The sequence below is a fragment of the Manacus vitellinus genome, unplaced genomic scaffold, assembly GCF_001715985.3.
Source record: "Manacus vitellinus isolate BGI_N305 unplaced genomic scaffold, ASM171598v3 scaffold_6_pilon, whole genome shotgun sequence".
Taxonomy (NCBI): Eukaryota; Metazoa; Chordata; class Aves; order Passeriformes; family Pipridae; genus Manacus; species Manacus vitellinus.
Genome location: NW_021940750.1, coordinates 1,810,590 through 1,837,365, shown reverse-complemented (window position 1 = coordinate 1,837,365; position 26,776 = coordinate 1,810,590). Strand labels below are relative to the sequence as shown.

Sequence of the window (26,776 nt, the reverse complement as noted above, 5' to 3'; positions counted from 1 at the left end):
TGACAATGACATGTATACATACACCCCACTATAAATCCTACTTTTCCTACTGTTAACACCTTCATCTTCTAGCATGGAAGGGGAGGTTGTGGTAGAAGAATGCAGCTCAGGCTCCCTTCCCTTTGCACATACAAAAACCCAAATGGAAAATGCAAAGCAGTTGCACAGTTTAAGATTTATGTCTGCAAAACAACCATGAGCACAATGAGAGCCACGTATTTATGCATGCAACCCTAAATTTTCAAGATTAAGCAAAATGTACTTTCTGTGAAAAATAACCAAGTTAGAAAAAGGTAGTGAGATTTTTTTTTCCAGTGATCACACACATTTCAGGGGAAATAAGTCCTTATTTAAAAAGTCTTGTTTGCAATACCTAAAGTCACTCATTGAGAAATGTAAGAATCAGGCAGAGAAGAGTCCACTAAAAACAGCCTTAAAATATACATGAGATTGGCAAAAATTTTGTTACTGTCCATGCTGAGAAAAATACAAGGGGGTGGGGTGAATATCTATTTCTTTTCCTAAATATATAAATACCCACGCACTGACTCAAAATAATAAATTTGCTAAAAGCCACACAGGAAATCATGATCAACACAATTCTTAGTGAACTATGCACCAGCCATATTTTCATATCATTTTGAACAATCCAAGTTAAACCAGTTTTCCCTAAAGCTGATTTCCCCAGTGCCCTATCCAATCTAGCTTAGAATACCCCAAGCAATACAACACCACAACATAGTCATGCCATATTCCACAGTCTTTCACTGCTACCGAGTCTCTTTGCCTTATTCCATCTGTGTCTCCCTAGTCCCAACCCCAAGCAAATCCCTATAGCAATCCTTTTCATACTGCCTGCCCTTGCTCCTGCCCCCAGGTGGTACATGTTGGCAACCATACTCTTCAGCTGCAAAACAGAAAATACTGATGCTTTGAAGATATGAAGTAAGCTGGCAGCTCACATTTAACTGTAAATATGCCTTAAAAATAACAAATAAATAACATTACAAGTTCACTGAAACCTGAAAGCCATAAGCTTAATGGCAAAGATAGCCCTGCAGCTCAGTGATTCAGACTCTCCTGAGGGCAAAATTGCCTGGCTAGTCCTGATTAAAAAGATAAGCACAGGCAGACCCATTGCTCTAACATATTTCAGAGGCAGCTAAAGGAATGACTGAGCCTCATGGGTTTAATAACACTCATAATTTCCGTTATTTATATTGTCAGTTATCCAAGGATTTACCTGGCTGCAAAGCAGAACACTAACAGAATCTCTCTAGAGTTGAATGAGATATTCCTAACATGTCAAAAACTTCATCCAAAAACCTAAATAAATGGAACAGCTTTTCCTCACAGATACGGACAGTATCCCCTGAGGAAGACGCCTGGTTGCCTCCTGCACAGACTTAACCAGCCCAGCCGCTTTGGGCAGCAACAGCAGAGTAGCCACTACAGCACAGAGTGACTGTAAACAGTATCTGCTCAGCACCTTGGACTAGCCTTGCTGCCCAGGTCACAGCAGCTACGTAGAAAACATTCCCAGTGCTCTGACCTGTGTTTCCACCCAGAGTCCATGTCTTCCCTTGCTTAGGATGGTGAGGTAAGATACCCAGGAGAATTAGAGTCTCCTTGGTGAAAAACTGGAGTAAGCTGGGGGCATGCCTGTGCTGCTGTAGGACACTTGTGTTCAATCTGTGCGGGTAGGATGGTCCATCCCGTCCCAGAGCCACTCAGGTATGTGCTTGACTGGACAAGTTGCTCTGACGGTGTGAGACCTCCCCATGTCCTGGCAGCCATACAGACTCTGCCACAACAGAGGTGTCCATGACACTGCAGGCAGGGTGCATGTCCCAAAAACTAGTGGGGAAGCAATGGGGCTCCACACTGCTACCTGAATCACCCCAAGAAGGGCCTGCAGGAGTCATCAAGCCACAGCAACCTGGTTCCAGCTTCACTTTTTTTTTTTGAGGGGGAGATGCAGGAGGTGGGGACCAAAGGGGAGCTTCTCAACCCTGTGCTAGCCTTTACTGCAGGGTGCTGGTTGCAGGGGGTACCTGACCTACACCACATCTGCAGATGGGCTCAACTATGAGTGTAGAGTTGGTCTGTCCAAGTGATGGGTGCATCACTCTTCCTTATCACTGGGAGAAGTTGTGGCTAATAGATGAAAAGCTACTTAAAACTTAATTTCTGACTGAACTGTCCTTTTTCAGTTGAGTAGCATCGTTTTCACTTCCCCACCATCAGCTTGGTATGCTGAAAGGGTTAAACAAGAAGGCAGAACCATTAGCATTTTGACAGCTTTCCACACATGTATAGCAAAAAGTCTTTAAAATTCATTGCACTGAGATAATCCTTCAAGTCTAGCATTTCCTCCTCAGCTTGAGGCAACCAACTGGTTTTCCTCCCCTTAATACCTTAATAGAAAGCTCCAAGGAGTTGCCAAGCTAGAAGTCTCAAATATGCTTGAGAAAAACAGAGTCCTGAAGTTCAGGACAAGCCATGTAAAGTGTCTGGGGTTTAATTAAGAAACAACTATAGGGGTATCATCTTAGATACTGCAACCCTCTAGAGATGCCGGCTTCTGTACATCACAGATCACAACACATGCACACACTGTTTTCCTTCCAAAATGCTGAGCACACACAGCCCCCATTAATTTCAGCTCCCATGAAAGGTATTCAACATCTCTAAAGAATGAACAAATTAAAAACCTTAACCCTGATTCCACACAATCTCAGGGACCTGAGCTCTCATCAAGATCAAGGCTGAATTTTTTTAATACTATTACAATCTTGAGAACAGAGCTGTGATTTTTGAACTGCACAATTGGCACTAATACTTAGCAGCTCCACATCTGTGCCTGGGAAGTGTTTTTGTTGTTTTGGTTTTTTTTTTATTTTTTTACAGCATGTGCTGTTTTAATAGCGCAGAATCACCTTCTCAAGGAAGCACCCAGGAGTGCCTCAGGGCAGAGAAAGCAGTACTCTCCGTGGCTTTGATTAGGATTGCTGGCAAAAACAGGCAAATGCTTCAGCATCACATCACTCCTCAGATACCACTAAATGATAGGACTCAAGGAGTCACTAACTTGATAAGGACTATTAGGTCTGATTATATCCTCTCTGCAAACACTACTTTGCAGGGTAAACAGTCTGAAAAAGCCAGTCTGTTCAAAGGAAAATGCTTTTTATAAACCTGTGCACTTCTAAGGAAGTTTAACAGGTCACAAGTTGACATTTAAAAGAAAGCAAGAGTAGCAGAAAGTGCACTGCAGTACAATGTGGAAAAGGGGGTTTTAGATCCCAGGGCCACTACCTGTAGTCTCCCACACTCTAACGTATATACCAAACCATGAAATATTATTTGGCTGAGGTAAGAATCTCTCCCCACCCCCAGTTCTTCAAAACTTCAGAAGATCTTTGTTTTCTATGAGAAACAACGAACCAAACAACCCTTCCCCCTTCATCTCTCAAAAAACCCTCAAACAACCCACAAATAGAGCTTCATTTACAGAGAAAAAGGTGTTCTATCCAAATTTAGTAAATGCACAATTAACACAGGCAAAAGAAGAAAAGGCCTTAACAACATACCACTGAGTTACTTGGGACATTTGGCTCCAAGAGCACAGCAAAGCAAGCCATTCATTTAGCTGAGAACAGTCTTCCTAGAATACAAGAAATACTCCCTTCCCATTTTTTAAACCTGAGATGTATTTTCTAGGAGCGAAATTTGGATAGGTGCTATTCTCTTATTTTCTAGTCTGTTACAACTTCCTTTAGCAAGTTACTAAGACTTCACATACATCAGTAAAATGGGAATTCTCTGCCTCAGAAAGGTGCTACAAAGATACAATCCATTTGCAACTGAGAGATGTTCAGATAATGTGGACCACACAGAAACTCAGCAAAGAAGTGGTAGATAATCACTGTGACAAGAAACAGAGAGGTTACATCCGCCAGAAAAATTCTGAGCAACTGACTCATTCTGGTGGGCTAGTACACAGCTAGTTCAGATACGTGCCCAATCTGTTCACTCATGCACACTGCACTGTTTCATTATCCACCACTCAATCTCCAATTTATATCTAAGGCCATACACACAATAACAAATACTACTAGCAATGCAAATCCTCTTTCAAACACATTTGCAGTAATGGAAGGGTGAGAAAATTACCTTATCATCAGTTCCAACAACTGCATCTGTTTCACCACCTCCTTGCTAAACAATAGGGTATCTGGACAAATCCTTGCTTTACTAGGCAGAATTCATCCCAAGGAAAAATGCTCAGGGACAGTGGAACAGGAAAGGGAAAGGAAGCAACAAATCTTGTCCATGCAGCGTTACTTACAAAGCTGCAAGATAGACAGACTCAGGCAATCTTACATTTAATCGCATTCCAGTTAAAAAAAAAATAAATTAAATGTTTGGTCCTACTCTATACTGTTGTACTTCATAAAGAATCAAGGATTACAACTGAAGATGGTAGCTTCATGATAAAGGACAGTCTACTAGTGTAATCTTGTAGGATGCTAAGAGAAACAGATCCACTGCACAGCTTTTCTTGCACTCCTTCAGCTTTGAATGACAGACAAGTCCTAGATAGTGACATTGAAGTCAACAAGAATACAGCTCCATCCACGAGAAGGATTTTGCAAGCCAGTCTCAGGGAACAGCTGGGGTATGCAGCCCTGCCCTTATGGCAAATCCTTCACAACAGTATCCTAGTGCAGTCTGCCTTTACTTCGACATGATGAATTTGCAGTGCAGCTCAACCATACATCTAAGTTCTCAGTTTACTGGAACTATTATCAAAGTAACCTGACTTTTTGTTTTAATTCACTATCCCTGATTCAGAAGAGTAAAGTCTTACAAGCTTGCTTTTCCCAATAATTTAATTATGCATAACAAATGGGTAGAATATGGATATGAAATGAATGCAAAGCAGTCTGGTCATTCAGTGATTAGAAGACGCAAACTGACGTTTTTGGGCAAAAGATCTAGTCCTTAAAAAGGTCTCATATAATTCCCAAATGGTAGTTAAGAGTAGAGTCGAAGCTTCTGAAGAAAGTTAGCAGCTTACCTTTATCTTCCTGGGGATCTATGGAACCTCAGCAATCCACCTCTTAGAGGTTCTTTTAAAGGTTCCTTTAATGACTATAAGCAGAAGAAGCAAGAATTCTGCTGATATTTCAGTCACAGATAGAGGTCTTGGACTTGATTAATTTAAGAGAAATATTTTCTTTTCTTAAATCATTTTTATGTGAAAACATACTAAGATATTATTGTAATCTAATATTTGAAAGTATTGCCTTTTTATTACAAAAAAACCCTCCAAAAAACAACATAAAAGCAAGGTTTAGGGTGTTTTTATTTGTTCTTTCAAACACTGTATCTAGGCTCTGCTTCTCTGCCTGCAGACAGACATATTGGACCTCATCTCACATTCAGGAGTGCTTTGACATTATATGATTTCCAGAGCTGACTGTGTGTTGTGGATTCTTCTATGTTGCATCCAAAAAAGTTACATGGCGATTCTGGTTCTGATTTCCACCATGTCAGGCCTTTCACTGCTGCTTCTCTGTGCTGTAAACACACCTTATGCCTCCTACTTTAACTTGAAGGAGGGGTAAAACCAAAAAGGCAAGCTCAGACTCCTCATCTACCGCAAGTTGAACACAAGTCTTAAAACAGGTTAGTGGAGACCATCTGAGGATGCACTTGGCTTCTCTGAAAGAGGAAACTCCTATTATTTAAAACTCAAATACACAGCAAAGGACTGGAATGTTTTACCTTTAAGAGGAGTGCTTTGTCTTTGCTTGTGCAGTGATGAAGCTTGAACCCTCAGTCTTTTCCACCCCCCCCTTCTTTAAAAGAAGCCAGAACAAAATATAAAGTAAAGGTAGAGTGGCATTCTCATATAATCAGAACTGCAGTGTTCACCTCAATCTTGGAATCCCACCTTTTATGACAGAGGGAGCCTCTGAAAGCTCCCCTTGGCAGTCAAGCAGCTCAGAGCATATCAAGATTTAAGTGGGTGAGATGCACTGGAATAACCAGATTCAGGGTCTTCAGTGCTGCAGAGGACAACCACAGGGAACAAACACCCTCGCTAAGCACACTCCCAGCTTAGCCAAGATCCTCTCATGACTTTCTTCTTATCTCCTCACTCTCCAAGGAGAATTAAGAAAGGATAGAGAGGACCACTTTCCTCTCTGCAAAGTGGGAGAAAGAAGAAATTCAAGAGACCTATTACTGAAGCCATGTGTTAGCCCTGCCCTTGCTGAGCTTGCTGCAGTCAAACCAGCAAGAGAGCATTTCATCCTGTTCCAAGCAGCTCCTCTCTTGCCCTAAGCATTATTTTTCCTACTCTGCCCAACAACAATGGCCCAGGCACAAATATATTAGCAGTGTTCAGCTGTATTTTCCTCAGCTGCTTAAGGTGCTTTTCTAATAATATTACTCAGAGGAAGCAGGGGTTTAGGAGCTATATAGCTTTGTACAGCCTTGACCCTGCCAAAATAAACCAGCAGTGCTTCAGGGTCAGTCATTCTCCTCCTGTTACTGACATGCTGACTGTTTCTCCAAGGTCTTCAGAGATTCTTTGTTCTAGTCATATCCAGGGGAGACACAAACTTGCAGAACCAGTGAGGAAAGACAGCAAGGTCACTGAAGGAGACACAAGGACACTGGGATGGGAACTTGGTTTTTCATGAGAACTGCATTTTTTGAGATTTAAAATATTGTTTTCATTTCACATAGGGATGAAAGTTTGGAATCCACCTTGGAATCCTTCATACAAAAACCCATGTGCTCTAGAACAACAGTTCTGTGGTTAGGACGTGCATTTCTGGTGTGGAAGGCAGGTAGGAAACCTGCTTTCAGGACCTTGTTTTGGACTTGTGACAGCATAGGTGAAAACCCCAAACTGCTTGGCTCCTAATCAGCATCTCTGTTTTGACTAAGAAATTCTATCCTAAGTGCAAGAAATTCACCTGAGGAGAACTGAGTGGAGACCAATCCTTTCCCACATTGTTTTCAGTAAATCAGCATTTTCTGTAGGCAAATTGTTTCCTTGAAAAACTCCTATCCTAAACTAGTAAGTAGCATGGTTTCTGATGAAGACACAAGCCTGGAAGCAGCCCACGCAACCGAGGTTCTGCTTAGGAATAGCTCATCTCCCCTACCTAGGGCCAAGGCAACACTGCATAGGAGAAACAAATAAGATTTCATGAAGTTTGCCCTGATACCTCAGGATTCTCTCTTCTCCTAATCCAGTAGCTTATATTGCTAAACAGAGGAAAAGAGGTATGGTGGGAAAACCTCAAATGCTCCAGTCATGTTTAACTTACTTGTTCCTTAGTATGGGACAGTAAAAATGCTGCTGACATCCAAAAGAGTATGTGTCTGTGTATGTGTGTGTGTGGCAAAAGCTTAGGAGACTGGACGGTACATTATGTGGTCAACTTTACACACTGGGGCAGACAGCATGTTTTTCTTCTGCAGCTCTAAGGAGAGGTTAACCTGTCTTCACAAGGAATTAAAAGAAAACATACAGTAATATCACAGATGTATCTCATAGTTTGTCTTGCTGATTTAAGACACTTCCTACAAATTGGCTTGAAAGTATCTCCAAAAGTACAGCCTTCTTAAACTACGTTCTCCAGAAAGAATGTTTTGGCTTTTTTTTTTTTACTTCTAAACACAGCATTTTATGTGCAGTACAGGATTACCCTATATAGGCTACTGACACTCCATAGAAAGCTAGATAAATAGCTCTATTCCCACATTAAATTTTGTTGGCTTCTCTTCCTTTATTGCTAAGAATATTTCTACTGGAACAACATATTTGTGCCTTTGAGGTTCTCTGTTCCTGCTGCCAATTCCCCACCTGGAGCTATAATCCTACGCTTGTCACAAACCCAGCCACTGCTACAGAAGTTATTACAGCTACAATCTACAGATTATAGCAACTTCTAATAGGGGATAAGCAGCAGGAAAAGGTGAGTTTAAACAGCAAAGAACCTGCTGGTTCAAAGAGCTCTATTATTAATATTTATTATTTTTAAGCATTCATTGAGCACTGTAGAAGATAAAAGAATGAACTGAAAGCAGAACCAAGGAACCAAGTTTATATAAGACAAGACAACGGGAGAGCATAATGAATGTGTGCAGTGTATGGAGAGGAGGGGAGCCGAAGAAGTAGTAGTAACAGCAAGAGAAAAAGAACCACACCTTTTATCAACGAGATGGTCCTAACAACAAGAAGTATGAAGAAAATTAAAGAATTCTTCAGCATGTAGTCAGAACTGTTCCCCATAGGGGATCTTCTGAGCATTATTACAAGGTATTGGCATATCCTTAAAGAATGAAGCTTTGATCGTAAAAAGCAAGCATGTGGAAGGGGGACTGGAAAAACAACAAAAGGAAATACAACTGCTATGAGGGCAAAATCTGGCCCTGGACAGACACTTCACAAAGCTCCAAGTCCATTTAGACTTTGTGTAAAAGGTTAGAATGAGGCATAATTCTCCCTTGGGTTCTCCACCATAGTCAAATTTCTCCTCTTTCCCACAAACCCTTTGCCCCTCTTGCCCCAGAAGGACTCATGGTTGGTACTTCTCTTCCCTAACAAAGATGCAGGCTCATGGCTTACACCATTTTAAACCTTCACACTTTCAAACAAAAACCCACAATGCTTCACAGTTCCAGTGCACTTTACCAAGATTAACTAACAAGAATGTTCATCATACCCACATGCTGAGGGTACTGTCTTCATTTTCACAGCTGGTGAAACAGATGCTCAGAAAAGCAGTGCAACTTTCCGAGAGCCAGAGTGTCTACAGCAGGCTGATGTTATGCTGGCAATGCACCCACTTCAGTTCTGAGCAGTAAAATCAGTGTTATGACTTGTGAGTAAGAGTTCTGATGCCCCCTGCACCCCAAGGCTAATGCAGAGCTTAAAAACACTTCCCAGAGAGCATAACATTACAGAAATACTGTAAGAAATCCACTGCAAACTAAAACTTAACTATCTGCAGCAACATTAACAAAGAAAATTAATGTTTTTAAACTAACTCTGACTCTTCTCCTGCCAACCCTTCCCCACTGCAGTATCAAAATATGAACACACAAAATGCAGAGCATGAAACCTTCTGCTCCTTTCATAACAGCGGAGAAAGAAAAAACCAGAAAAGACGCAAAACAAAGGAAAAAAATAATAAAAAAAACCCCAAACAGTTAATCCAGACAGTGTCTGGGAAGACCTATTCATTCTTAAACTCATCAGACTGCTGTTCCTGACTGATGTTTCCCTTAATACTTAAAAGAAGATAAGTTTTTAATTAACTAAGCATCACTGTAAGCTGAAATCCTTAGCAGTTTTGAACGTTTTTTTCCAATACTATGAACCCAGAGTCATTCATCACATCAGCAGGGTATTACATTGTCAATTCTCAGGCTGCCAAAGCAGAGATCTATTGGTCCTGCCAGCGTTGTGCCTCAAGCTTTTCCAGAACTAGTTCTCAGTTTTTCCTGTATCTTATTCTGATAAACAGCCTGGTGTAACTCTAGAAGATTCCTGTTACATGCCATATTCCCATCAGAAGGAAAAGTTTTGTTGATTGACACAAAATAAGCACCTCATCCTAAGAAGCTCTGAGAATTCCCTCTGACCTTAACAGGAGCAAAAGGCAGTCAGCAGTTCAAAAATACATTAGATCTAAAGTCCACCCCTTTTAGTAACATTCTGAGATATTCATTCCTTTATTCTCCATTATTTCTCATACATGTGTCCATGGTATACTCACCACATTATTATCACCATTAAGCTCCATCAATTTTTATCAGCAAGAATGACATTAAAACACATTTGATTTTTAAATGACTACAGAAATGAGCCCATCAACAGTGATAGTGACTCTCATTCCAAAGTCCCCTGAATTTCCAGTCAGTGGAAATCTCACTGCTACTCATTTACACTGGCAACAGGTTTTGAGGAGCTCATCTGACAGGTACCCACAGGTCCCAGAGACTTCCATGAGAAACAGGTTCTCAGCAGGCCTGAGAAACCAGCCCAGTATAGGTATAAGCTCTCTCTGTACAAGAAGACCTGAGTTTTTTCACTACCCAAGAAAATGAGATGAGCTATCAAGTGAGCCAAGAACAAACCCCATCATTGCTTTCCCAGCATAGAGTGTTCCAGTTCAGTGCCCTGTGAGGTCCATGTCTCAAAACAGGCAAGCTGCCAGTCAGTTCATTTAAGCCATTTTTTCTGAAGAAGTGTAGACACCATTCTTTAATGCAATCTTTATTACTCTAAAACTCTCTCCTCATAGACTGTCATAAACTGAGCTTTCTGTAAGGAGTAAATATAGTAACTGTTTCCATAATAATGTTAAAAATACCCCAACAGATTAAATTCAACAGATGAAACAGGGCCATAAATACGTATGTCTAGCAACATGACCAAAATCACCCTTCTTCAAACTGGGCATTGGGCCATGAAAAGAAAGCTGCTAGTGTTACAATTTCAGTGCTGAGCCTTATGAGAAGCACAGAGCTGCAGAAACATTCAGTACAGTAATCACACACAATATACATGACCTGAGCTGCAGCCAGGGCCTCTTAAGCTCCTGAGCCCCTGTCAGGCTGTGCCACTGACCCACAGTTAACAAGTCACCATACGGTCCCATACCCCATCTCACTCATCTGTCATGTGGGCTTTCCAGACATATGGGATGGCATAAGATGCATTTAAAGCTATTTATGACTCAAGTGAGAAGTCTGAAAGAATATAAGTGATATTATTATCTCTGCTATCCTACATGACTTTTCACATTAGCAGTTTGGTTTAGTTCCACTTCCCTGGGACCAACAGCAACAGTAAGATTTTTTCCTGACAGTGACACCACAGACAGTAGGAGTAAAGAGGATACTGGTTATACTGCTTCCAGAAGACTAATTAAACTCCAGATCTCACTAGGCACCACGGATGCTCCAAAGTCCCTCTCTAACATGGCCATGCACCAACTAAATGAGCGAGACAGAAGCACAGGAATAGAGATGAACTAAACACAGTAGGCCCTTTAAGAACCAAGTAATATCAAGCACAGGGATGAGATTCAGTTTCAGCACTGTTTATTTCATCAAAAGCATCCTCTGTTTCTGTTTGAAGTGATAGACTGGTCTAAAAAATATTAACTTTGAGTTTAAGAATTGACTCATCTACAGTGACCTTTCAATTTATTTCTCAAGAAGCACGAAGCTAACATTTTAGACCAGGTTTATTTAGTAAATACATAAGAAAGGGAAGATCATGATGGAAAAAAAATAAAGAAAACCAATGCCCAAAACACAAGAACATCCAGAGACTTATTAATCATCAGAGTCCTTGTTGGAGGGACTTCACACTCAGGAGGAATTTTGTGCACAAACTAGCTCCTTACTAAAAGCCTGTGACAGTGAAAAACCCACTTCCAGCATCTCTGAGGATGATGACAAAATAATGGTTTTGGTTTTCTTTTAACTGAATTTGGTGAGGATAAATCGACACCACATGACTACTCTCAATTGTCATGCAATATTCGCTGCATATTACTCCACCAGAAATGAAGAATTTACATTAGGCATCTAGTTATCCAAAGCTTCCTGTACCAAGACACCTGCAGAGGCAATTTAGATCCAAAAAACCCCACACATATACAACTCACCAGGATGGTGAGCCTCTCTGTCTCTAGCTCTGAGGAAGACCAGTGAAGGACAGCCCATTGCTAGAGAACAGAAGATGGTAGAGGTGCAGAAGCAAATCCCTTTGTAAGAGTAAAACATCTTTATTATAGTTTCTTTCTTTAAATCTTATCTGTGCAAAAATAAATAAAAACATGCTGACAAACTGGTTTAGCAGATGGTGTGGTTAACAGAAAAAGATCAATGCGCTGCCTTCCTATAGCCATTTCTTTCAGTCTCAGACAATTTATACTAAATTAGCCCAAGGCAGATCTTTACCAATGCAGAACTTATAAACAGCAAAGTAGCTGCTAAATGCTCCAAGATAAGAGGTTGGGTAGGGGGGTGACTCATCAACTGTTTGGTGGGCACTGAATTCACCCGAGTCTTCTGCAGCTGTGGGAGAGTATAACTCATTCACCAGTTTGGAAACTCAAGACTGAAAGAACAGTGAAAAGAAAATAAGAAATGTTGGTGTAGGGGAATAAATAGACACAAGAGGAATGCTGAACTCTATAGTCATAAGCAAAGATAGGACCAAATGCAACTCTGCTGTCATATCAGTTACAAATGAGACAGCAGTGACCATCAGAAAGCTAAGCTCTAGCCATCTGGAATATATCTTCACATGAAATACAATTAAAGTTCAATAATCTTCCCAGTGCTGAGAAGTGGACAGTATAAATGGAAGGAACAACACAAAACATTTAAGTTTTAGAAGGAAAAAGCAGCACGAGAAAGAATGGAGTTGTCTGTACTGATTTTCTGTACAACCGTTTTCTTCCTTTTTTGCTACTTCCAATTAAGATTAACAATTGTTTCCAGGGGAAAAAAATATTTAAAAGAAGAGAACTCATAAGAAACAGCTTAAAAAGGAATGAGCACTTTCAGTTCCCAAACAGCAAACTTCTATGCATCTTGGGGAAGAAATACACAGGTTTTGCCCTCTCATGCAAATACAACACTTTGCTTTGAGTCGCTGTTTTAAAGTGAAAACTAAAGACCACCACTTCCCAAAACAAGTTATTTTCCAACTCTCACTATACTACTTGTGGGATTTTTTTCCCCTCAAAACCCAAGAAAAATGGATACAAAATCTTTCCCTCACATTTTATTGATAAATCAGTTTAAGTTAAACAAACTAATCATACTGAAATTAGTAAAAAATTCTTGAAAAAGCAGGAGTAGGGATTATCTTGCAACAGTATTCCCAGACAAGAACTGCTTCAGTAGCCTCACAGAATTAACAAGGAGTATAGATATCCATCTGGCTTAATTATAACTCCCAAACAGACCTCAGACCTACTACCACCTCATGCAATGACTCATCTTCAAGATGTGAAAAACTATGCAATACCTCACAAAACACTCTAAATACAACTTGGACCACCATCTGCTTATTTAGATGCCTTAGGCCTCAATTTCGTAGCATCTGAACTTTTCAAGTCCTTCCTCCTCTAAGACCTACAGCCCCATAAATCCAGCAGCTTCTGTCCCCAGAGCAGTTGTGCCTGTTTTCCTGCAGCCTGGTGAGAACAGACAGGAGTCAAGATAATTAAATAAAAACACAGGAACTTCATTATTTATTTTAAAGGAAAATGTGTTTTCTAGGAAAAAAGTCCTTTAGTTGGGCAAATCTGTAAGCTGTTTATCAGCTTAAACTCATTATCTGTCCATATGGTCTTAGCACTCTGGTTTAAAAAAAAAATGGGCATGCACTAGCTGATGAAATGTCATCTGCCCTTATGCCAGAAACTAGTATTTTTTCATTGACATCAAATTAGGATCCTTGCCACAAGTGAAGGGCTACCATAAGAATAGTCATAATATTTTAATTATGAAGAGATCTTTCAGAAGGCAGCAAGGAAGGCAGGGGCAAAGCAAGAAAACCCATTCACAAAAATACAGTCACTTAATTCACATTTTGCCTCTGCTCTGATTCTGATTTTTGGGGAAGATAGGATGGGAAGAGAGTAACCCAACTTTAAAAGAAAAAAAAAAAAAGGCAAGGTAATGAGAGGCTAAAGCCAATAAACACACTTCAAAGTATGAGATGGCTCTGCTTCAACTGCCTACAGTATTCAACCTGGGACAGATTAAGCCAAGACAATAGGTGCTAGGAGGGAAAATACTACCCCTACAGCAGTGCAGATCTTCTCCCTCACTTGCTCAGCACTGATAACTGAGATCCCAGCCAGTTCTGCCACACTGAAAGTGGGAAGGGCAAATGATAGACCCAGTTTTGCAGAAACCCAAATTTGACTCCCATGGTCTGCTGTTGGGGATTAGCTCCACGCAGCGAGCTGGTCTGAAGGCCTTCCCGCTCCCCCATTGAGTCACTGCAGTGAAGCAGTAGCTGAGTTTATTGATTCTGTGAGTCATGATTAGCCATGGGACATGCGAGCAAAGGTTTAGCACAGGACATTAAACCTGACTGAGCTGTCAACTTGGTTATTCCAAGGAGAGAGAAACAAATTGAAGTCACAGTAACAGATGTTTCTCATGTTTTATGAACTGCAATATTATTACTGGTTGCAGATACAGTTTCTGCCTTTTAAAACAGACCTGCAATGGTGTGCGTGTGAAATTATTTGAACTAAACAACACATAGACAACTTGGCAAAGAGCTTAAGGATAGCTCAGCATTTTCATACTCACACAATGATTCCTGTTTCCCTTTTGCCTAGCCCCACCCTGAGACGTATAATACATGTTAAAGGAGCCAAAAATGAGATCACGCCAGGACAGAGTTGCTCGTTGCCATCATCTGAGTCGAGGATGCAAACACTCTGATCCCCCCACTCCCCTTTTGTGAAAAACACACTCAGCCTCTTCTCGGTTTCCACTGTGGGGAAATTAAGTTGTTGGGATCTGTTCTAAGGGAGCCTGGAAACAGAAGACTGGTGTTCTTCCCAGGATGTCTTATCCTTAAGCCTCAGGGGTAATAAAGGGATTTCCCCGTAATTTACAAAGGAAATCTGAAATACCCTGTGAGCGCAAGCCATCCCCAAGTTCATTCTGCTCCTCCGTTCCTAGGAGCGAGGGGAGGCACGGCCGGCGCTCCGAGGGCTCTGCCGAAGGGTCGCGCTGGCACCGCACAGCGAGAAAGCCCTCTCGTGGAAACTGCCAGCATCAGCTACCCGAGCGAGCCCCTTGGAGCCGGCACCATAACTGGCCCTGGCCCCTACCCGAGAAGCTGCGGCTGCCCGGGGTGCCGTGGGACTCCCTGGCTTCCCACGGCGCCCCCATTACCCTCTGGGCAGCGGACTGACGGTCCTCCTCCATCTGTCCCTTTCCCAAGGAGTAAACTACCCGTTCACCTGCATATCTCACGGGCTTAAACGCACAACGCGGGTAGCTGAGCAATTTGTAGCACGGGTCTGCCTTGCAGGAAGGGTAGAAATTTTATCTGGATTTTGACGGTAGTTTGCAACATCTCAGAGAAGTTAAAGCTCTTCCTTTCTCCTTCTCACCCCGCTACGCTTAAATTCGTGGCAACTGTACCACATGGTATTTTAGCTTACGCCAACAAAAACTGTACCGCGGCCACAACAAATATAGAAATATTAACCGCCTTCCAGGGAGGGTCAAACATTCGAATCATTTTAACATACTATACAAATACTTCAGTGAAAGCAGATGAGAAAGAAGCGCATCTGTACATTATGCTAAAGATTCCTCCCAAATTATGAAAAAGATAAAGAAGGTACCTATTTCTCAAAATGACATACCTATCATTTGCTCTCAGTTTGTATACTTTTGTGACAGAACAACCACTGCTCCTTACAAAAGCACTAAGTACCAAAATAAGCCTTTTATTGGCAGAATCCATCGAACACTTGGATATATCTTATTGAACTAACATAACTCTTTAACAACTCCATACACTTTTTACCCACTATCAAAAATCCAGGGTGAGCCCGTGTTCACAATTTGCATATACCCAGCCAGGCACAGAACCATCTCCAGCACACTTCTGCCTAAGCAGCTTTGGTAGCCATTGGCTATTCAGTGAATTGTGTGCCTAGAGTCTATTATTTGTGTTCAAATTTTCTCTTATTATAGAAATACAAGCAGTAGTCAGGCCAAGCTTACTAACTGCTGAGAGAAGTACTAGAGAAAAAAAATCAAAAACCAGAAATTATGATTATCAAACAGACTTCTCAGGAAAACAAACACTCAAGCACAACGCATCTGAAAATGCTGTTTACTCACTCAATCTAACATTTAAATACAAAAATTATGATAAAACTTTAAGTGCCCAGTTGTTTAGCTTACAAAACCCCCATGTAGTACCTCACTAATATATTGCTGCAACTATAAATTTCTGTTAGACAGTGGGCACTGGCCCAGGCTGGTTGGATTGCAGATCAGCGAAGTGTGAAAGAGAAAATTCCTAGCGGGCCAGGCTGAAGTCAGAAAGATAGTTAACTCTCCCACCTTCCTCATCCGAACTTCCATGGTGGCAGCATACCCCAACACGCCACAGAAGCAGGGCAGGACGCTCCGGGCACAACCTCCGAGCGCCAGCGGCTCCTCTGCTTGCCTTTACGGGAAGAGGGATCCCAGAGGGATGGGTGTTGGGGGTGGGGGGGGTAACAGAATACAGAAATATCGAGGGCAGGCTCTGAGGCTCTCGGAGACGCTCCCGGGGCCCGACCCACAGAGTTGTTACCAGCGGGGCGAGTTCAACTGGCTCGGGCAGCCGGGGCGCCCACCCCGACCTCCCGTACTGTCGGGCTGGCTGACATCTCAGCCCCGGAAACTTGCACGCCCAGCATCCCGGGGAATCACGGCGCGCCAGCACATCCCCCCCTCCCCCGGGAAAACAACTCGGCGGCGGAAGGGAGGCGAGAGCTGCCCCTCCGTGGGTGCCCCCGCCGCCGCACCCCCGGGCGTCCCGGGGCAGCGCAGAGGGCGATGGGTACCAAGCCGGAGCCGGCACCGCTGCCCGCGGAAAGGCTGCGCGCCCTGCGGGCACCAGAGGCGAAACCCCCCTGTTACCTGCCAACGCCCGCAGCAGCTCCCGCGGCTGCGGCTCCGCGGAGACGGACCGAGCGGGCAGATGGGACAGACGGACTGAGCGGGCGATTGGACAGGACGGACCGAGCAGCAGGCGCCTCCCGGCGGCGCTGGGCCTCCCACTACCGTAACGCGCCCCGTGCCCGGCACCGCGGTGAGCGCGGCAGCCAGCCAGCGCACGCCGGCTCCACCGCCCGCCGTTGACACCCCTCCTCCGCCCCCGCACCGCGCCCGGTCGGCCTGCCCCGCGCCTTCCAGCCCCGCCGGCTGCCGCGCCTCTGCCCGCTCCGCCGCCGCCCGCCCCGCCGCCGGCCCCTCTCGCCTGCCCCTCTCGCCTGCCTCCTCCTTCGCCAGAAAACTTTCCGAGTGCCCTCGGCCGGAGCCGCCAAGGGCAGCCTGGAGCAATTCGTCCCTCCCGTAGCCGTTCCTCCCCGGCGTCTCCGCCGTTCGGGGCCGCGGGAGCGGCAGCCCGGGAAGGGCGGCATTTTGCCTGGGATCTTTTGCTGCACATGATCCCTGAGCCCGCCGAGCTCTCAGAAGGCACCGAAGGCGAGCTGGCTAATCCCCGTCGGCAGGGTGACCCTGGTAACACTCAGTGGGCTTCTGATGCACCGGGAGGATCCCTGGGACGCAAAAGAATGAGACCAGGGAGGTGGGAGGGAGGTCACTCATTGACTGGTACCTCAGTGAGACCTGCCGAAATGCCTTCGAAGATCTGCCAAAGAAACTTCAAAGGATGACACTGCGAGACTGGAAAGACTTCCAAGATGCATACCAAACTGAACGAAGAGCCCATGTTTGCGACATGGGAAAAGCCAACACTCCTAAGCCTGGTTTCCTAAGTAAATATGGCTTGTGCAGTTGAGTTCTCTGTGTGTGCCAATAACTTCTGAGCCCATTAAACAATTTTAATACTGCTTGACAGCTATGAATTTCAGAAAAATAGGTAACTGTGTAGAAGAGGTTGTCTCTTTTACTGTTTTTGCGCACAGGGCAACTGCATCTCAAGTCCAACAGCATCTGATCAAGAAATCTACAGTGAGGTTCAATTCAACTATCCCTAGGGAAACTATACATCACTGGTCCTGATACTCAAAAAAATCCTTGCTGGGCTGGAGGGAAAGAAATTGAGAGGTGTGCAGAAGTACCATGTTACTCTCAGTAACAATCTTGCTCAGGAACAAGGGCACTAGTAAATTGGATGTTGCACTCTCATATAACAAAAGAGAGAACAATTCTTTAAGGGCCAGATCCTGCAAGTATGTAGACGTGTCCTTGTACTGATAAGAAGTCCTGTTTATTTCAAGCCAATGCTTTGCAAGACGTGGGATGCAGGTCTGGACTCTTAAAGTTTAGTAGAAGAACAAGACACTACAGGAATGTCTAACAGTGCAGTGTAAATGAAAAATAGATGTGCCAGCATCTCATTAGAAATATCTCTGCTAATGTCTCATATATTTGGTAATGAACAGTTACAGGGCTCCCCAGGTGTAGATGTTTGTTGGCATTGGCTTTCTTTTTTTTCCTAATGTTATATAAAAATAGACATAGATACACATAGAATTTAACAGTTATGGTTCCAAATCTATTTCTGCAAAATAGCAAAACTACGTTACAAAACCAGACCATATTTGTAATGTGTGTTTTGTTACAGTCTATTGTTTAAGACAGACAATTATTTCAGGGTCTGATATTTTCTTGTAATATTTGGGCCCATGTTTTTCCATTTCTGTTTCGCTATTCATTTATTTGTGTCACACAGCATGATCCTAGCTCTCCTTGATCTTTGTGGCAGAGTAGGGGATTTCCATTTCTTTATTAGACACAGTTTGACACGAGGTAATAGCCTTGTTCCTCATTTGATTCCTTTGCAAAGGACTCAGACTGCTATTTTCCAAGAGGCTGGCTTGTCATACCCCTTAAGCAGCAGATCATGGCTCTTTCAGGCAGAGATTACATTTGTGCTCTACAGAACTGTTCAACTGGGCTCCATTGGTCCTCCCCCTGCACCTTCCATAAAAATCTCACATGTGCACCCCTGCACTGTCAAGGACTGTTGCAGGACCCCACATGCCAGGGAATTTTGCTGTGTATCAGTGAATAAACTATGAAAATGTGTATGTATCTGTCTAGCTGCCCAACTCCCACCCTTGTTTTTGGGCCTTACGCACAGATCTCATGCAGAGGTTTTCTTGTAAACTGACTGGGCTTAGTCCTGCCCAAAACGCTATGGTTTTAAACAGCTCCAGATTCTATAGACAAGATCCCTTCCTCATCAGGGACAGTCTTGGCATTTCTTCAACAACTGCCCCCTGCCCCCTCCAGTGACATCATTATTCTGATATTTTGGAAAGAAAAGTGCAGGGTGATGTATCCAAAGACTTGTGTGTGTTTTCTGTTTTCCATCCTGATTCTATGAAACTGTTTTGTAAATGAACAAAAGTCAACTATATGTGACCCCAGCTTTCAAATCTTCCACATCCTCGCATAGACACAATAGTGCTCTTACATGCTCAACTGTGCAATTTAAGGGGCCAGTATTGCAAATTAGCTTCCCGAGTTTATAGTGCTTTCACTATCATGAAGGAATTGCTTTGTGAATCCCCGCCAGCACTGAATTGAGTTTTACGTTTAAAGCTGGGGTTTACATTCTTTGTTGTGTGTAAAGGATATAGTGTATTCTCTGTGAACTTAAAGCATAACAACAATCTCAGATAAAGCCAATTTTATGATAGATAAATATGCAAGAAGGCTGGTTTACTTTTTTTCTGATAAATACATTACTGAATTGAAATCAGAACACAGAAGAAGTTCCATGGTTTAGCCCAAAACACTAAAGCCACTTTCTCCTGTTTCAGAAGTGCCTAGAGCTGCAGCCGTCCCACTGTCTGGAGGGTCTGTCTCTTGAATATTACATCATATGTATCACAATACAAAAAGCCTTTCCGTCACACTTCTGATAGGCTTGAGTTTTCAGAAGCAGAAACTGGAATGTTGAGAAGCCATGAACAATTCAGGGCAGGTTCCTCACAGGTATAACTGTATGGAGTTTGAGAGAATTGAATTTCACTCCATAGAGCTAACCCATTACTTATGAACCCATTCTTGTCCGTGCTTCACATATTAATTCCCAGCTTCACAGTTTCCCTGTTGCTTCCTTCCCTGGACTCCCCACCTTTCCTCCTACTTCCTTTGCCTTCAGACTGCTCCCTTTCTTTTCCTGTTATTTTCTCTCAGTATTTCTACTAACACCTTATCCAGTTTGCTGTGAAGGCAGATAAAGCAGAAATCCACCCCTGATACAGCTTGGCTGTGATTCCTAGAGCTGGACTGACATGCAGACCAGCTCATTGCCTAGGCAGATGGGCAGAGGAAACTCTCTGGCATCTGCATGCTGGAACCCGAGTACCAGTCTATTTCCAGATAAACATAGCACATTCCAGGAGCAATCTGTGCTCAGTAGAAATCACAGTGTTATTAACTCTGCCATGAGACTGAATGGCACTTCTGAGAGTGCAAAACAAACAAGGTCTCAGCCACAAAGAGCTTAAGATGACAAACTGACTGTCTGAACCTGATCACCTGCTCCCAAATAAAGATAGCAAAGTAAAAGATCTTGTTTTTCTGAAATGTCAAGCACTTACACTGCTGACTGAAGTTACACTGATCATTATGCTCTCTCACCTGCTATCAAACTGCTTTCCCAGGGCCCCTCCATCAGGCCTGGGAAAACAGCATGAGGGGGCAGTTGATGTACTGGTAGCTAGAGGTTTGTTCAAGCTTCGTTATTAAAATCATAATTAAAACCTTGCTAGTGTATTTTTCAACCTAGTTTTGCTTTCCCAGGCTCAGCTGGGAAAACTGAAGCTAAATTGTTTATGAGTTGGTTTCTTTGTCAATATTAGCATTTCCCAATGATTTCCATCCACGCAACAGCTAACGTTTTGGAGAAAAAAAATATCATAGCCCTCCTTCATGCAGCTTTGCCATGTTTTTTGTTTTTTTTTTATTTTTGTTTTCTAAATCAAGAACTAAGCAGCATTTTGAATATTCATTTACAGATTTATTTTTTCCAGCTTTGTTTTCACATTCACTAGATTACGTGGTACCATACATGTATATTCTTCTGAAGTGAAAAAGCATGTTTTGTGATCATTTCATATATTACCTTCTCATGTCTTTCAGACCCACAGACCGCAAGATGGGAAGCAGGCTTCCAGGGCAAGAGACATGCTTTTCTTAAGATTATCCAACCCATGAACAACAGTTTACGCTCACTGAGATACTCAAAGAGCTAGACATAATTTTCCTAAATGCTTTCCTGCCCACCTCCCTCTTTCCTTGTCTTTGAAGTTGCAAGATTACACAAAGGAACTGGCAGCAATGCCTAAACCCAAATTGCAGCAGCAATGATTGAACGAACGCTTGGATTCTGCCCAGAAAAATCTCAATTAAGAGAATTCTTTGTAATAATTGTAATATTCAGCATTGAAGGGATACTTTTAAAGCAATATGAACATATTTAAGATGACAGCCATTTCCACAGCTAACAGTAGGTAAAGCTGTATATTACTGAACTAAAAAAAAAAAAGAACCAAAAAATATCCTGTCCACTGTTTGCTTCCCCCTCCTGAAGTTTCCTAAAATGCAGATTAAGCCAAAAAGCAAGATTTCCAACTGCACATCTTTTGAGAAAATTCTAAACGTTCATATTTCCTCTGAAATTTGCAGTTGAGATTTTTCTGTACTTCTTGATGCCTGTCTGGAAAGTAACTTTGTTTCCTACGGTCATTTTAGAAATTTTCACTAAAGAGGGACAAGCAAAATGGAGGCCTCCACCATGCCAGGAACCCCACAGTCCCCTTCCCCTACATGTTTAAATATGACAAGAGACAAATACAGAGGGACAGTTATTCTCATTTACAAACAGGAAATTGAGGCACGAAGAATGAATGCTGAAGAAGTACTAGAGGTCTGTGGGAGCTCCAGGACACGAGCTAGGAGATGCTGGATCACAGACAAGAGCCTTACTCATCAAAACATCTATCCTCAAATGCTTTAACTCTTCTTGTCAGCAAGAACACAAAGGGAGGAGGCTCAAATGCACTTTTAAAACTGCAGATGACACTAAAATCCTAAAGCTATTTTTATTCTTATAAGATTTTACAAAGCACCTTTCTTCTCTTAACAAAAAAAAAAAAAAAGAAAAAGAAAAGAAAACTAACAAACATAGCTTCAGGGTTTATTGTTCCTTGAGATGTTCCAATTAAATAACACTTTATTGGACAGTTAAAGTTCTTCACTATTTTTCTGGCAAAAACATGGTACGTAGTTCACAGGTATCCACAGAGAACAGCAGTAACTGCCTGGGGTGAGATGGAAGTGTTGAAAACTTCACTACTGACAACAGTTAGATGGTCACCCTGCAATTTGTTTCAACACAGCCAGTTGTGTTGCCATAACGTGTTAAACATCTGCTACAAACATATGGAATCCTCCTGGGGGATGTAAGTTGATGCCATTCATCAAACTATTTCACTGCTTCCCTTCTCCCCAAATGACTCCCTCCAGAGAGCCAGCTGAAGAAAAGGATTCCAACGTCTACGTGTAGAAAGGGATCCCTAGCCAGAAAAGTGGTGATAGCTCCCCTTGAATCAGGGAGAAGGTCCCATCCAAACAGATTCTTCTGAAGAGCATGTAACATGGTTAAGGAGAAAAACAAAACAGCACATCATCAGAACTCCAAATCAGTCATTCCCCTCCTTAGGTGAAAGGAGGTAGCACGGGGTTGTGCAGCAAAACTAATCCCCATTCTGCAGAAGTCAATTTACATGGACACTACCAGATTATCTGGGAGATGGCTGAAATAATGACCTTTGCCGTGGAAGGACCTACTAGTATCACACAAAAGAGAATGTTATTAAATCCAGAAAATTGAACTGTCCGCTGCCTAAACACTGGGATAAACATTCACGGCTAAATAAAATGATTGCAGGAAAGTCGTAAAATGCAACAACAGTGTCAATAACTCGGAGCAGTGGCACTCAATTTTCATGGTGTGAAGTTTGCTGGACATGATATCAGATTTTTTCGTGATCAAATTCAGTGCCCTAAGTGGGGTGTAGTTTTTAAGATCTGGACCAATCTCCAGTGACAGATGGAGATAACATATCCTAACAAGTCTACAAAGCAATGGCTGGATGGTGATGCTACTATAACTTCATTGGGATAGCTGTTGAAAATTACACAGCTTTCTTTTGTTCTCTGAAGCTTCTGTGTTTTTTCTGTTATGCTATTTTCCTTAATCAAAAATGGTACTTCTCTGCAGACCTCTTTTCACTTGTCATTCACCTCCCTTCCAAGCATACATACAGCCAGGGCAGAACAAAACTGCACAGGTTTTACTTCTTTCTCCTTGGCCTCAAGAGTCCTTCTGTGTATTTGTTCATAAGGCAGCCCTGCTCTTCTGCCAACAGAAGGGAACTTGTAAGTGAATAGAGCAGCCATGCTGGGTATAGGAGCTGCGAAATTGCTGAATGCTGCACAGTGGGATTGAGGCAGACTTGATACTAGTGTATTAGTTATTTTTAAAAATGTAGTAATAAAATTTATGGTCCTTGTGAACCCTTCAGCCTCCCGTTTTCACAGGTGAGAGCAAATGAATGCCGGGAATATGCAGTGACTTCCCCAGGTGGACATCAGGATTAGAATTATTAGAATTTAGGGCTTCTAACCTGTGATCGAGCCAAGTCATTGCGCCTCTGCCAGCTATTACTCAGATGTGAGGTTTCTTTATCTAAAGATAAAAATCCTTTCACTGGCTGAACACTCATTAGTAAGAAATACTGCTATACAAATGATGTTATTTTACAGCTTAAAAATATGGATTCTTGTAGGCCACTGTGGAACATAGGTTGGAACTATGTGAGTCCCTTATCTGACTGATTCCTGCTATGAATATTTTAAACAACATTGTGAGTTACTAGCTGCTGTTTCCTATCAGGAAGAGATGAACTGTGGATTTATTAAAGGCTGAAGCCAACTTCACCCTTGGTTTTACTTTCAATGAAATAGTGCCAAGGACACGTTCTCTTAGCTGACAAGCCCTTAGACACCTACTGCAACTAACTTATTGTACATACATCACAAAGCAAGAGGAAAGAAGCATTTTCTTGATTTCTGTACTTCTGAGATGCCCTCAGTGAAGGATCCAGAATCTAGATTCTGTTTGAAAGATTCCCAAGACTAGATGAGCAGACTTTCAGTCTACTAGAAAGTTGAATCCACCAAACCCCTGAAGCCTGAGAAGTATGGAAAGCCAGGCAAAGGCTCTGAAATTTTCTGCTCTTCTGTCTTGTAACCAGCCCTTTTGTGCAACCCTTCATGCTGCATTTTGGCACTTGTGATCCTCCTGACTGTGATAACAAATTGCATAAGTGGCTGTGAAAGTTAAAGACTTTAGGAAGAAAATCTACCCAGATTTTTCTGAAATGTACAGCTGTGTCAAGACTAAGGAGTATAGAGGGAAACAGGGGTTTGTCCAAACCACTTCTGCAGCACTGCTATTAAGACAGTTTCAGTAGCTCTAGCAGAGGTGAAGAGGGGAAGAAGCGGTGCAAGCCCTCAGGTTAGCTCCTTCTGTGCAGTCTGCGTATCCAGTCTGTACACTTCTGTGTTCCTCCTTCTCAGTACCTGTCTCACAGCCTCTCTCCTGCTTTTATCTCCTCTTCTTTTCTCTAGGCTCATTTTCTCTCACTGTCTCCAGCCCTGTTGTGTTCTCTGCAGGACTTTTATTCTTTACTTTCCCCTGTGTATCCCTGTGATAATCCTTCACTCCCTCACTATCAGGTCTCTATGTTGTCTTCCAGGTGATCTCATTTTTGTTCCACAGATAAAGACACAAAACAGAGAGTGGGTAGAGAAAGGGGGGTCAGAGACAGTCAGAAGAGGCTTTTCTCTTTAAACTGACAAATGGAGGCAAATCCTTCTGTTGCAAGCAAAAGCAATAACATGTTAGAAAGGATGAGAATGGAAACTCTGTCTTTCTTGGAAACAACACTGAAATAAAGCAATAGTTTTGGGAAGCCCAGGGTAATTGGTAGAGCAGCTGGTCTCCTTCCAACTGGGATTTTATGTGTTCCAGGGTATAATCAAGCAAATAGAGAATTTGCCAACCAAGGCTTTATTCAATGTGCCAGGGAGCAGCCGTCCCTTCACCTCAGCTAGAAATGTCTTCACTAATGTGCAGCATGTGCATGAGTCACTAAAGAGCCTTCAGCCTTCATCAGTCAGACAAGTGCAGTTGTGTGTGCAGCAGGACCAGCAGAGGTAAAGGGATGGCAAGCTATTAAGAATGAAGCCTAATGGCCCCTTGAGAGCCCTGGGAGGGGGAAAATAAAATAAAATTAAAAAAACCCTTCACCTGAATTTTAATCATACCCAAGGGAAGACATGAGATTTAATACAAAACATTACACAGCTGCTTTGCTACACGAGATTAACTTCATGTAACAGGATGAATAAAAATATTCCCACTCCAACTTTCTGAAACGTTCTGCCCTGAGGCAGTGAGAGAAATGGCATAGAATGCAGAATAAGGCAGGGGGATGAGCTAGAGATGCTTTTAAGCTCTGTGCAAGTCACCCATCCGAAGCCGGGCTCTGACACAAATCTCCTTCAGCATCTCAAATTAATAATTCATCCTTAGCTGGGTGATCATTACAAGATTTCTTTCTGCAGACAGACAGTCAGAGAGAACTAATGTAAGAGTTAATGCCAACTGGCAATATTGTGAACCTCTGAAAGCAACAGGCTATGACAGCACTGCTTAAGTTCCCCTAGTGCTATGCTGAGAGCCTGGGAATCTGCAAAAGACTGTAAATGTCTGAGGAGTGTGTATGAGGAGTGACCCACTTCTGCAATTGGAAGTTGGAAAGTCTCCCAGATGCATACATGACATTTTGGCAACACAGAGGGAGAGAAGTTCAAGGAAACTAGGAAAAGAGTTCAGAAGAGGAGTGTGAACAAAAATACCAAAACAGCAAAACATCCAGTTCTAAATTCTTTGTTATCAGTCATCCAAGATGAGTTGCTGTCAAGGTCACAAGAGATCTTTGTGGTAGAAATGAGGCAACTTCCCTCAGCCACCCAGAGAAGTTGTAAGCTCATATCACAGCTTGTCAGAGTCAACAGGGACCTAGTCATAAGTTGATTTACAAGGATATCAGTTGGAGATATAACCTTTTTACTTTCCAAGCTATAGAGTAAATGCATGTCCCTTGACAAGTGACTTTCCCTGGAAACCCCATCAACTATTTATAAAGCAAGAGTGGTATTTCCTTAGTGCTCAGTATGGCAGGCAGTGTGCATTCACAAAATATACCATAATCAGCAATTTATAAAATTAACTATTTCCTATTCTTGATAAAAATGATAGGAAACATCCAAATTATCATTGTGCACATTTTGCACTTATCTTTTGGGGAGAGCAGTCCCATTAGGTCCTGGAAATTAAGGAGCTTCTAGCACTGACTAGGCCTTGGAAAATTAATCCAGATCTCAACAATTGCTATGAGTCAGACGTGATTTTCTTCTTTTACGCCAGATGAGAATTCACAACTTCAGTGTGATGCCAGTCATGGGAATAAGAAAACAGAGAGTTTCCTAGGATAACAGCATGCTCAGGGACATGGTGATGCCTGCTTAGTCTCTGCAAAAGCTCTGGAAAGGCAGGCTGGCTGTACTTGTGGCTGCTCAGACAGAATAAGGGTTATTCACAACAGATGCACCATTCACTTACCTGATCTCTCTCAGGTGTCTGGCAGCAGTAGTTGTAGCAGTCCCATTTCCTCAGTGCCTGAAATTACAGTTGTACCCCTTCCTGCTACTCTTCTCTTGCCTGTGGAAACAGCAGGCTCATACCAGTCCCTCATCTTGAGGGCTGAAAAATTCACCTTTTTCTATGCCATGGAGAAGCCTGGAATCACCCCCAGGCACTGGTGATGCTCTGCAGCTGGAGATGTTCTGA

General features: G+C 42.5%; 1 protein-coding gene across 3 annotated transcripts in view; it reads right to left on the bottom strand.

Moving 5' to 3' along the window:
• Window positions 1–16,775, bottom strand: part of TSPAN18 (tetraspanin 18) — a 120,698-nt gene extending 103,923 nt beyond the window's left edge. For 2 of the 3 annotated variants that reach the window (XM_018082645.2, XM_018082646.2), the window contains exon 1: window positions 16,732–16,775. The gene's annotated coding sequence lies outside the window, so the exon portion shown is untranslated. The remainder of the gene's footprint in view (window positions 1–16,731) is intronic. The other variant, XM_008919745.3, reaches the window with a different exon arrangement.
• Between the last annotated feature and the right edge of the window lie 10,001 nt (window positions 16,776–26,776).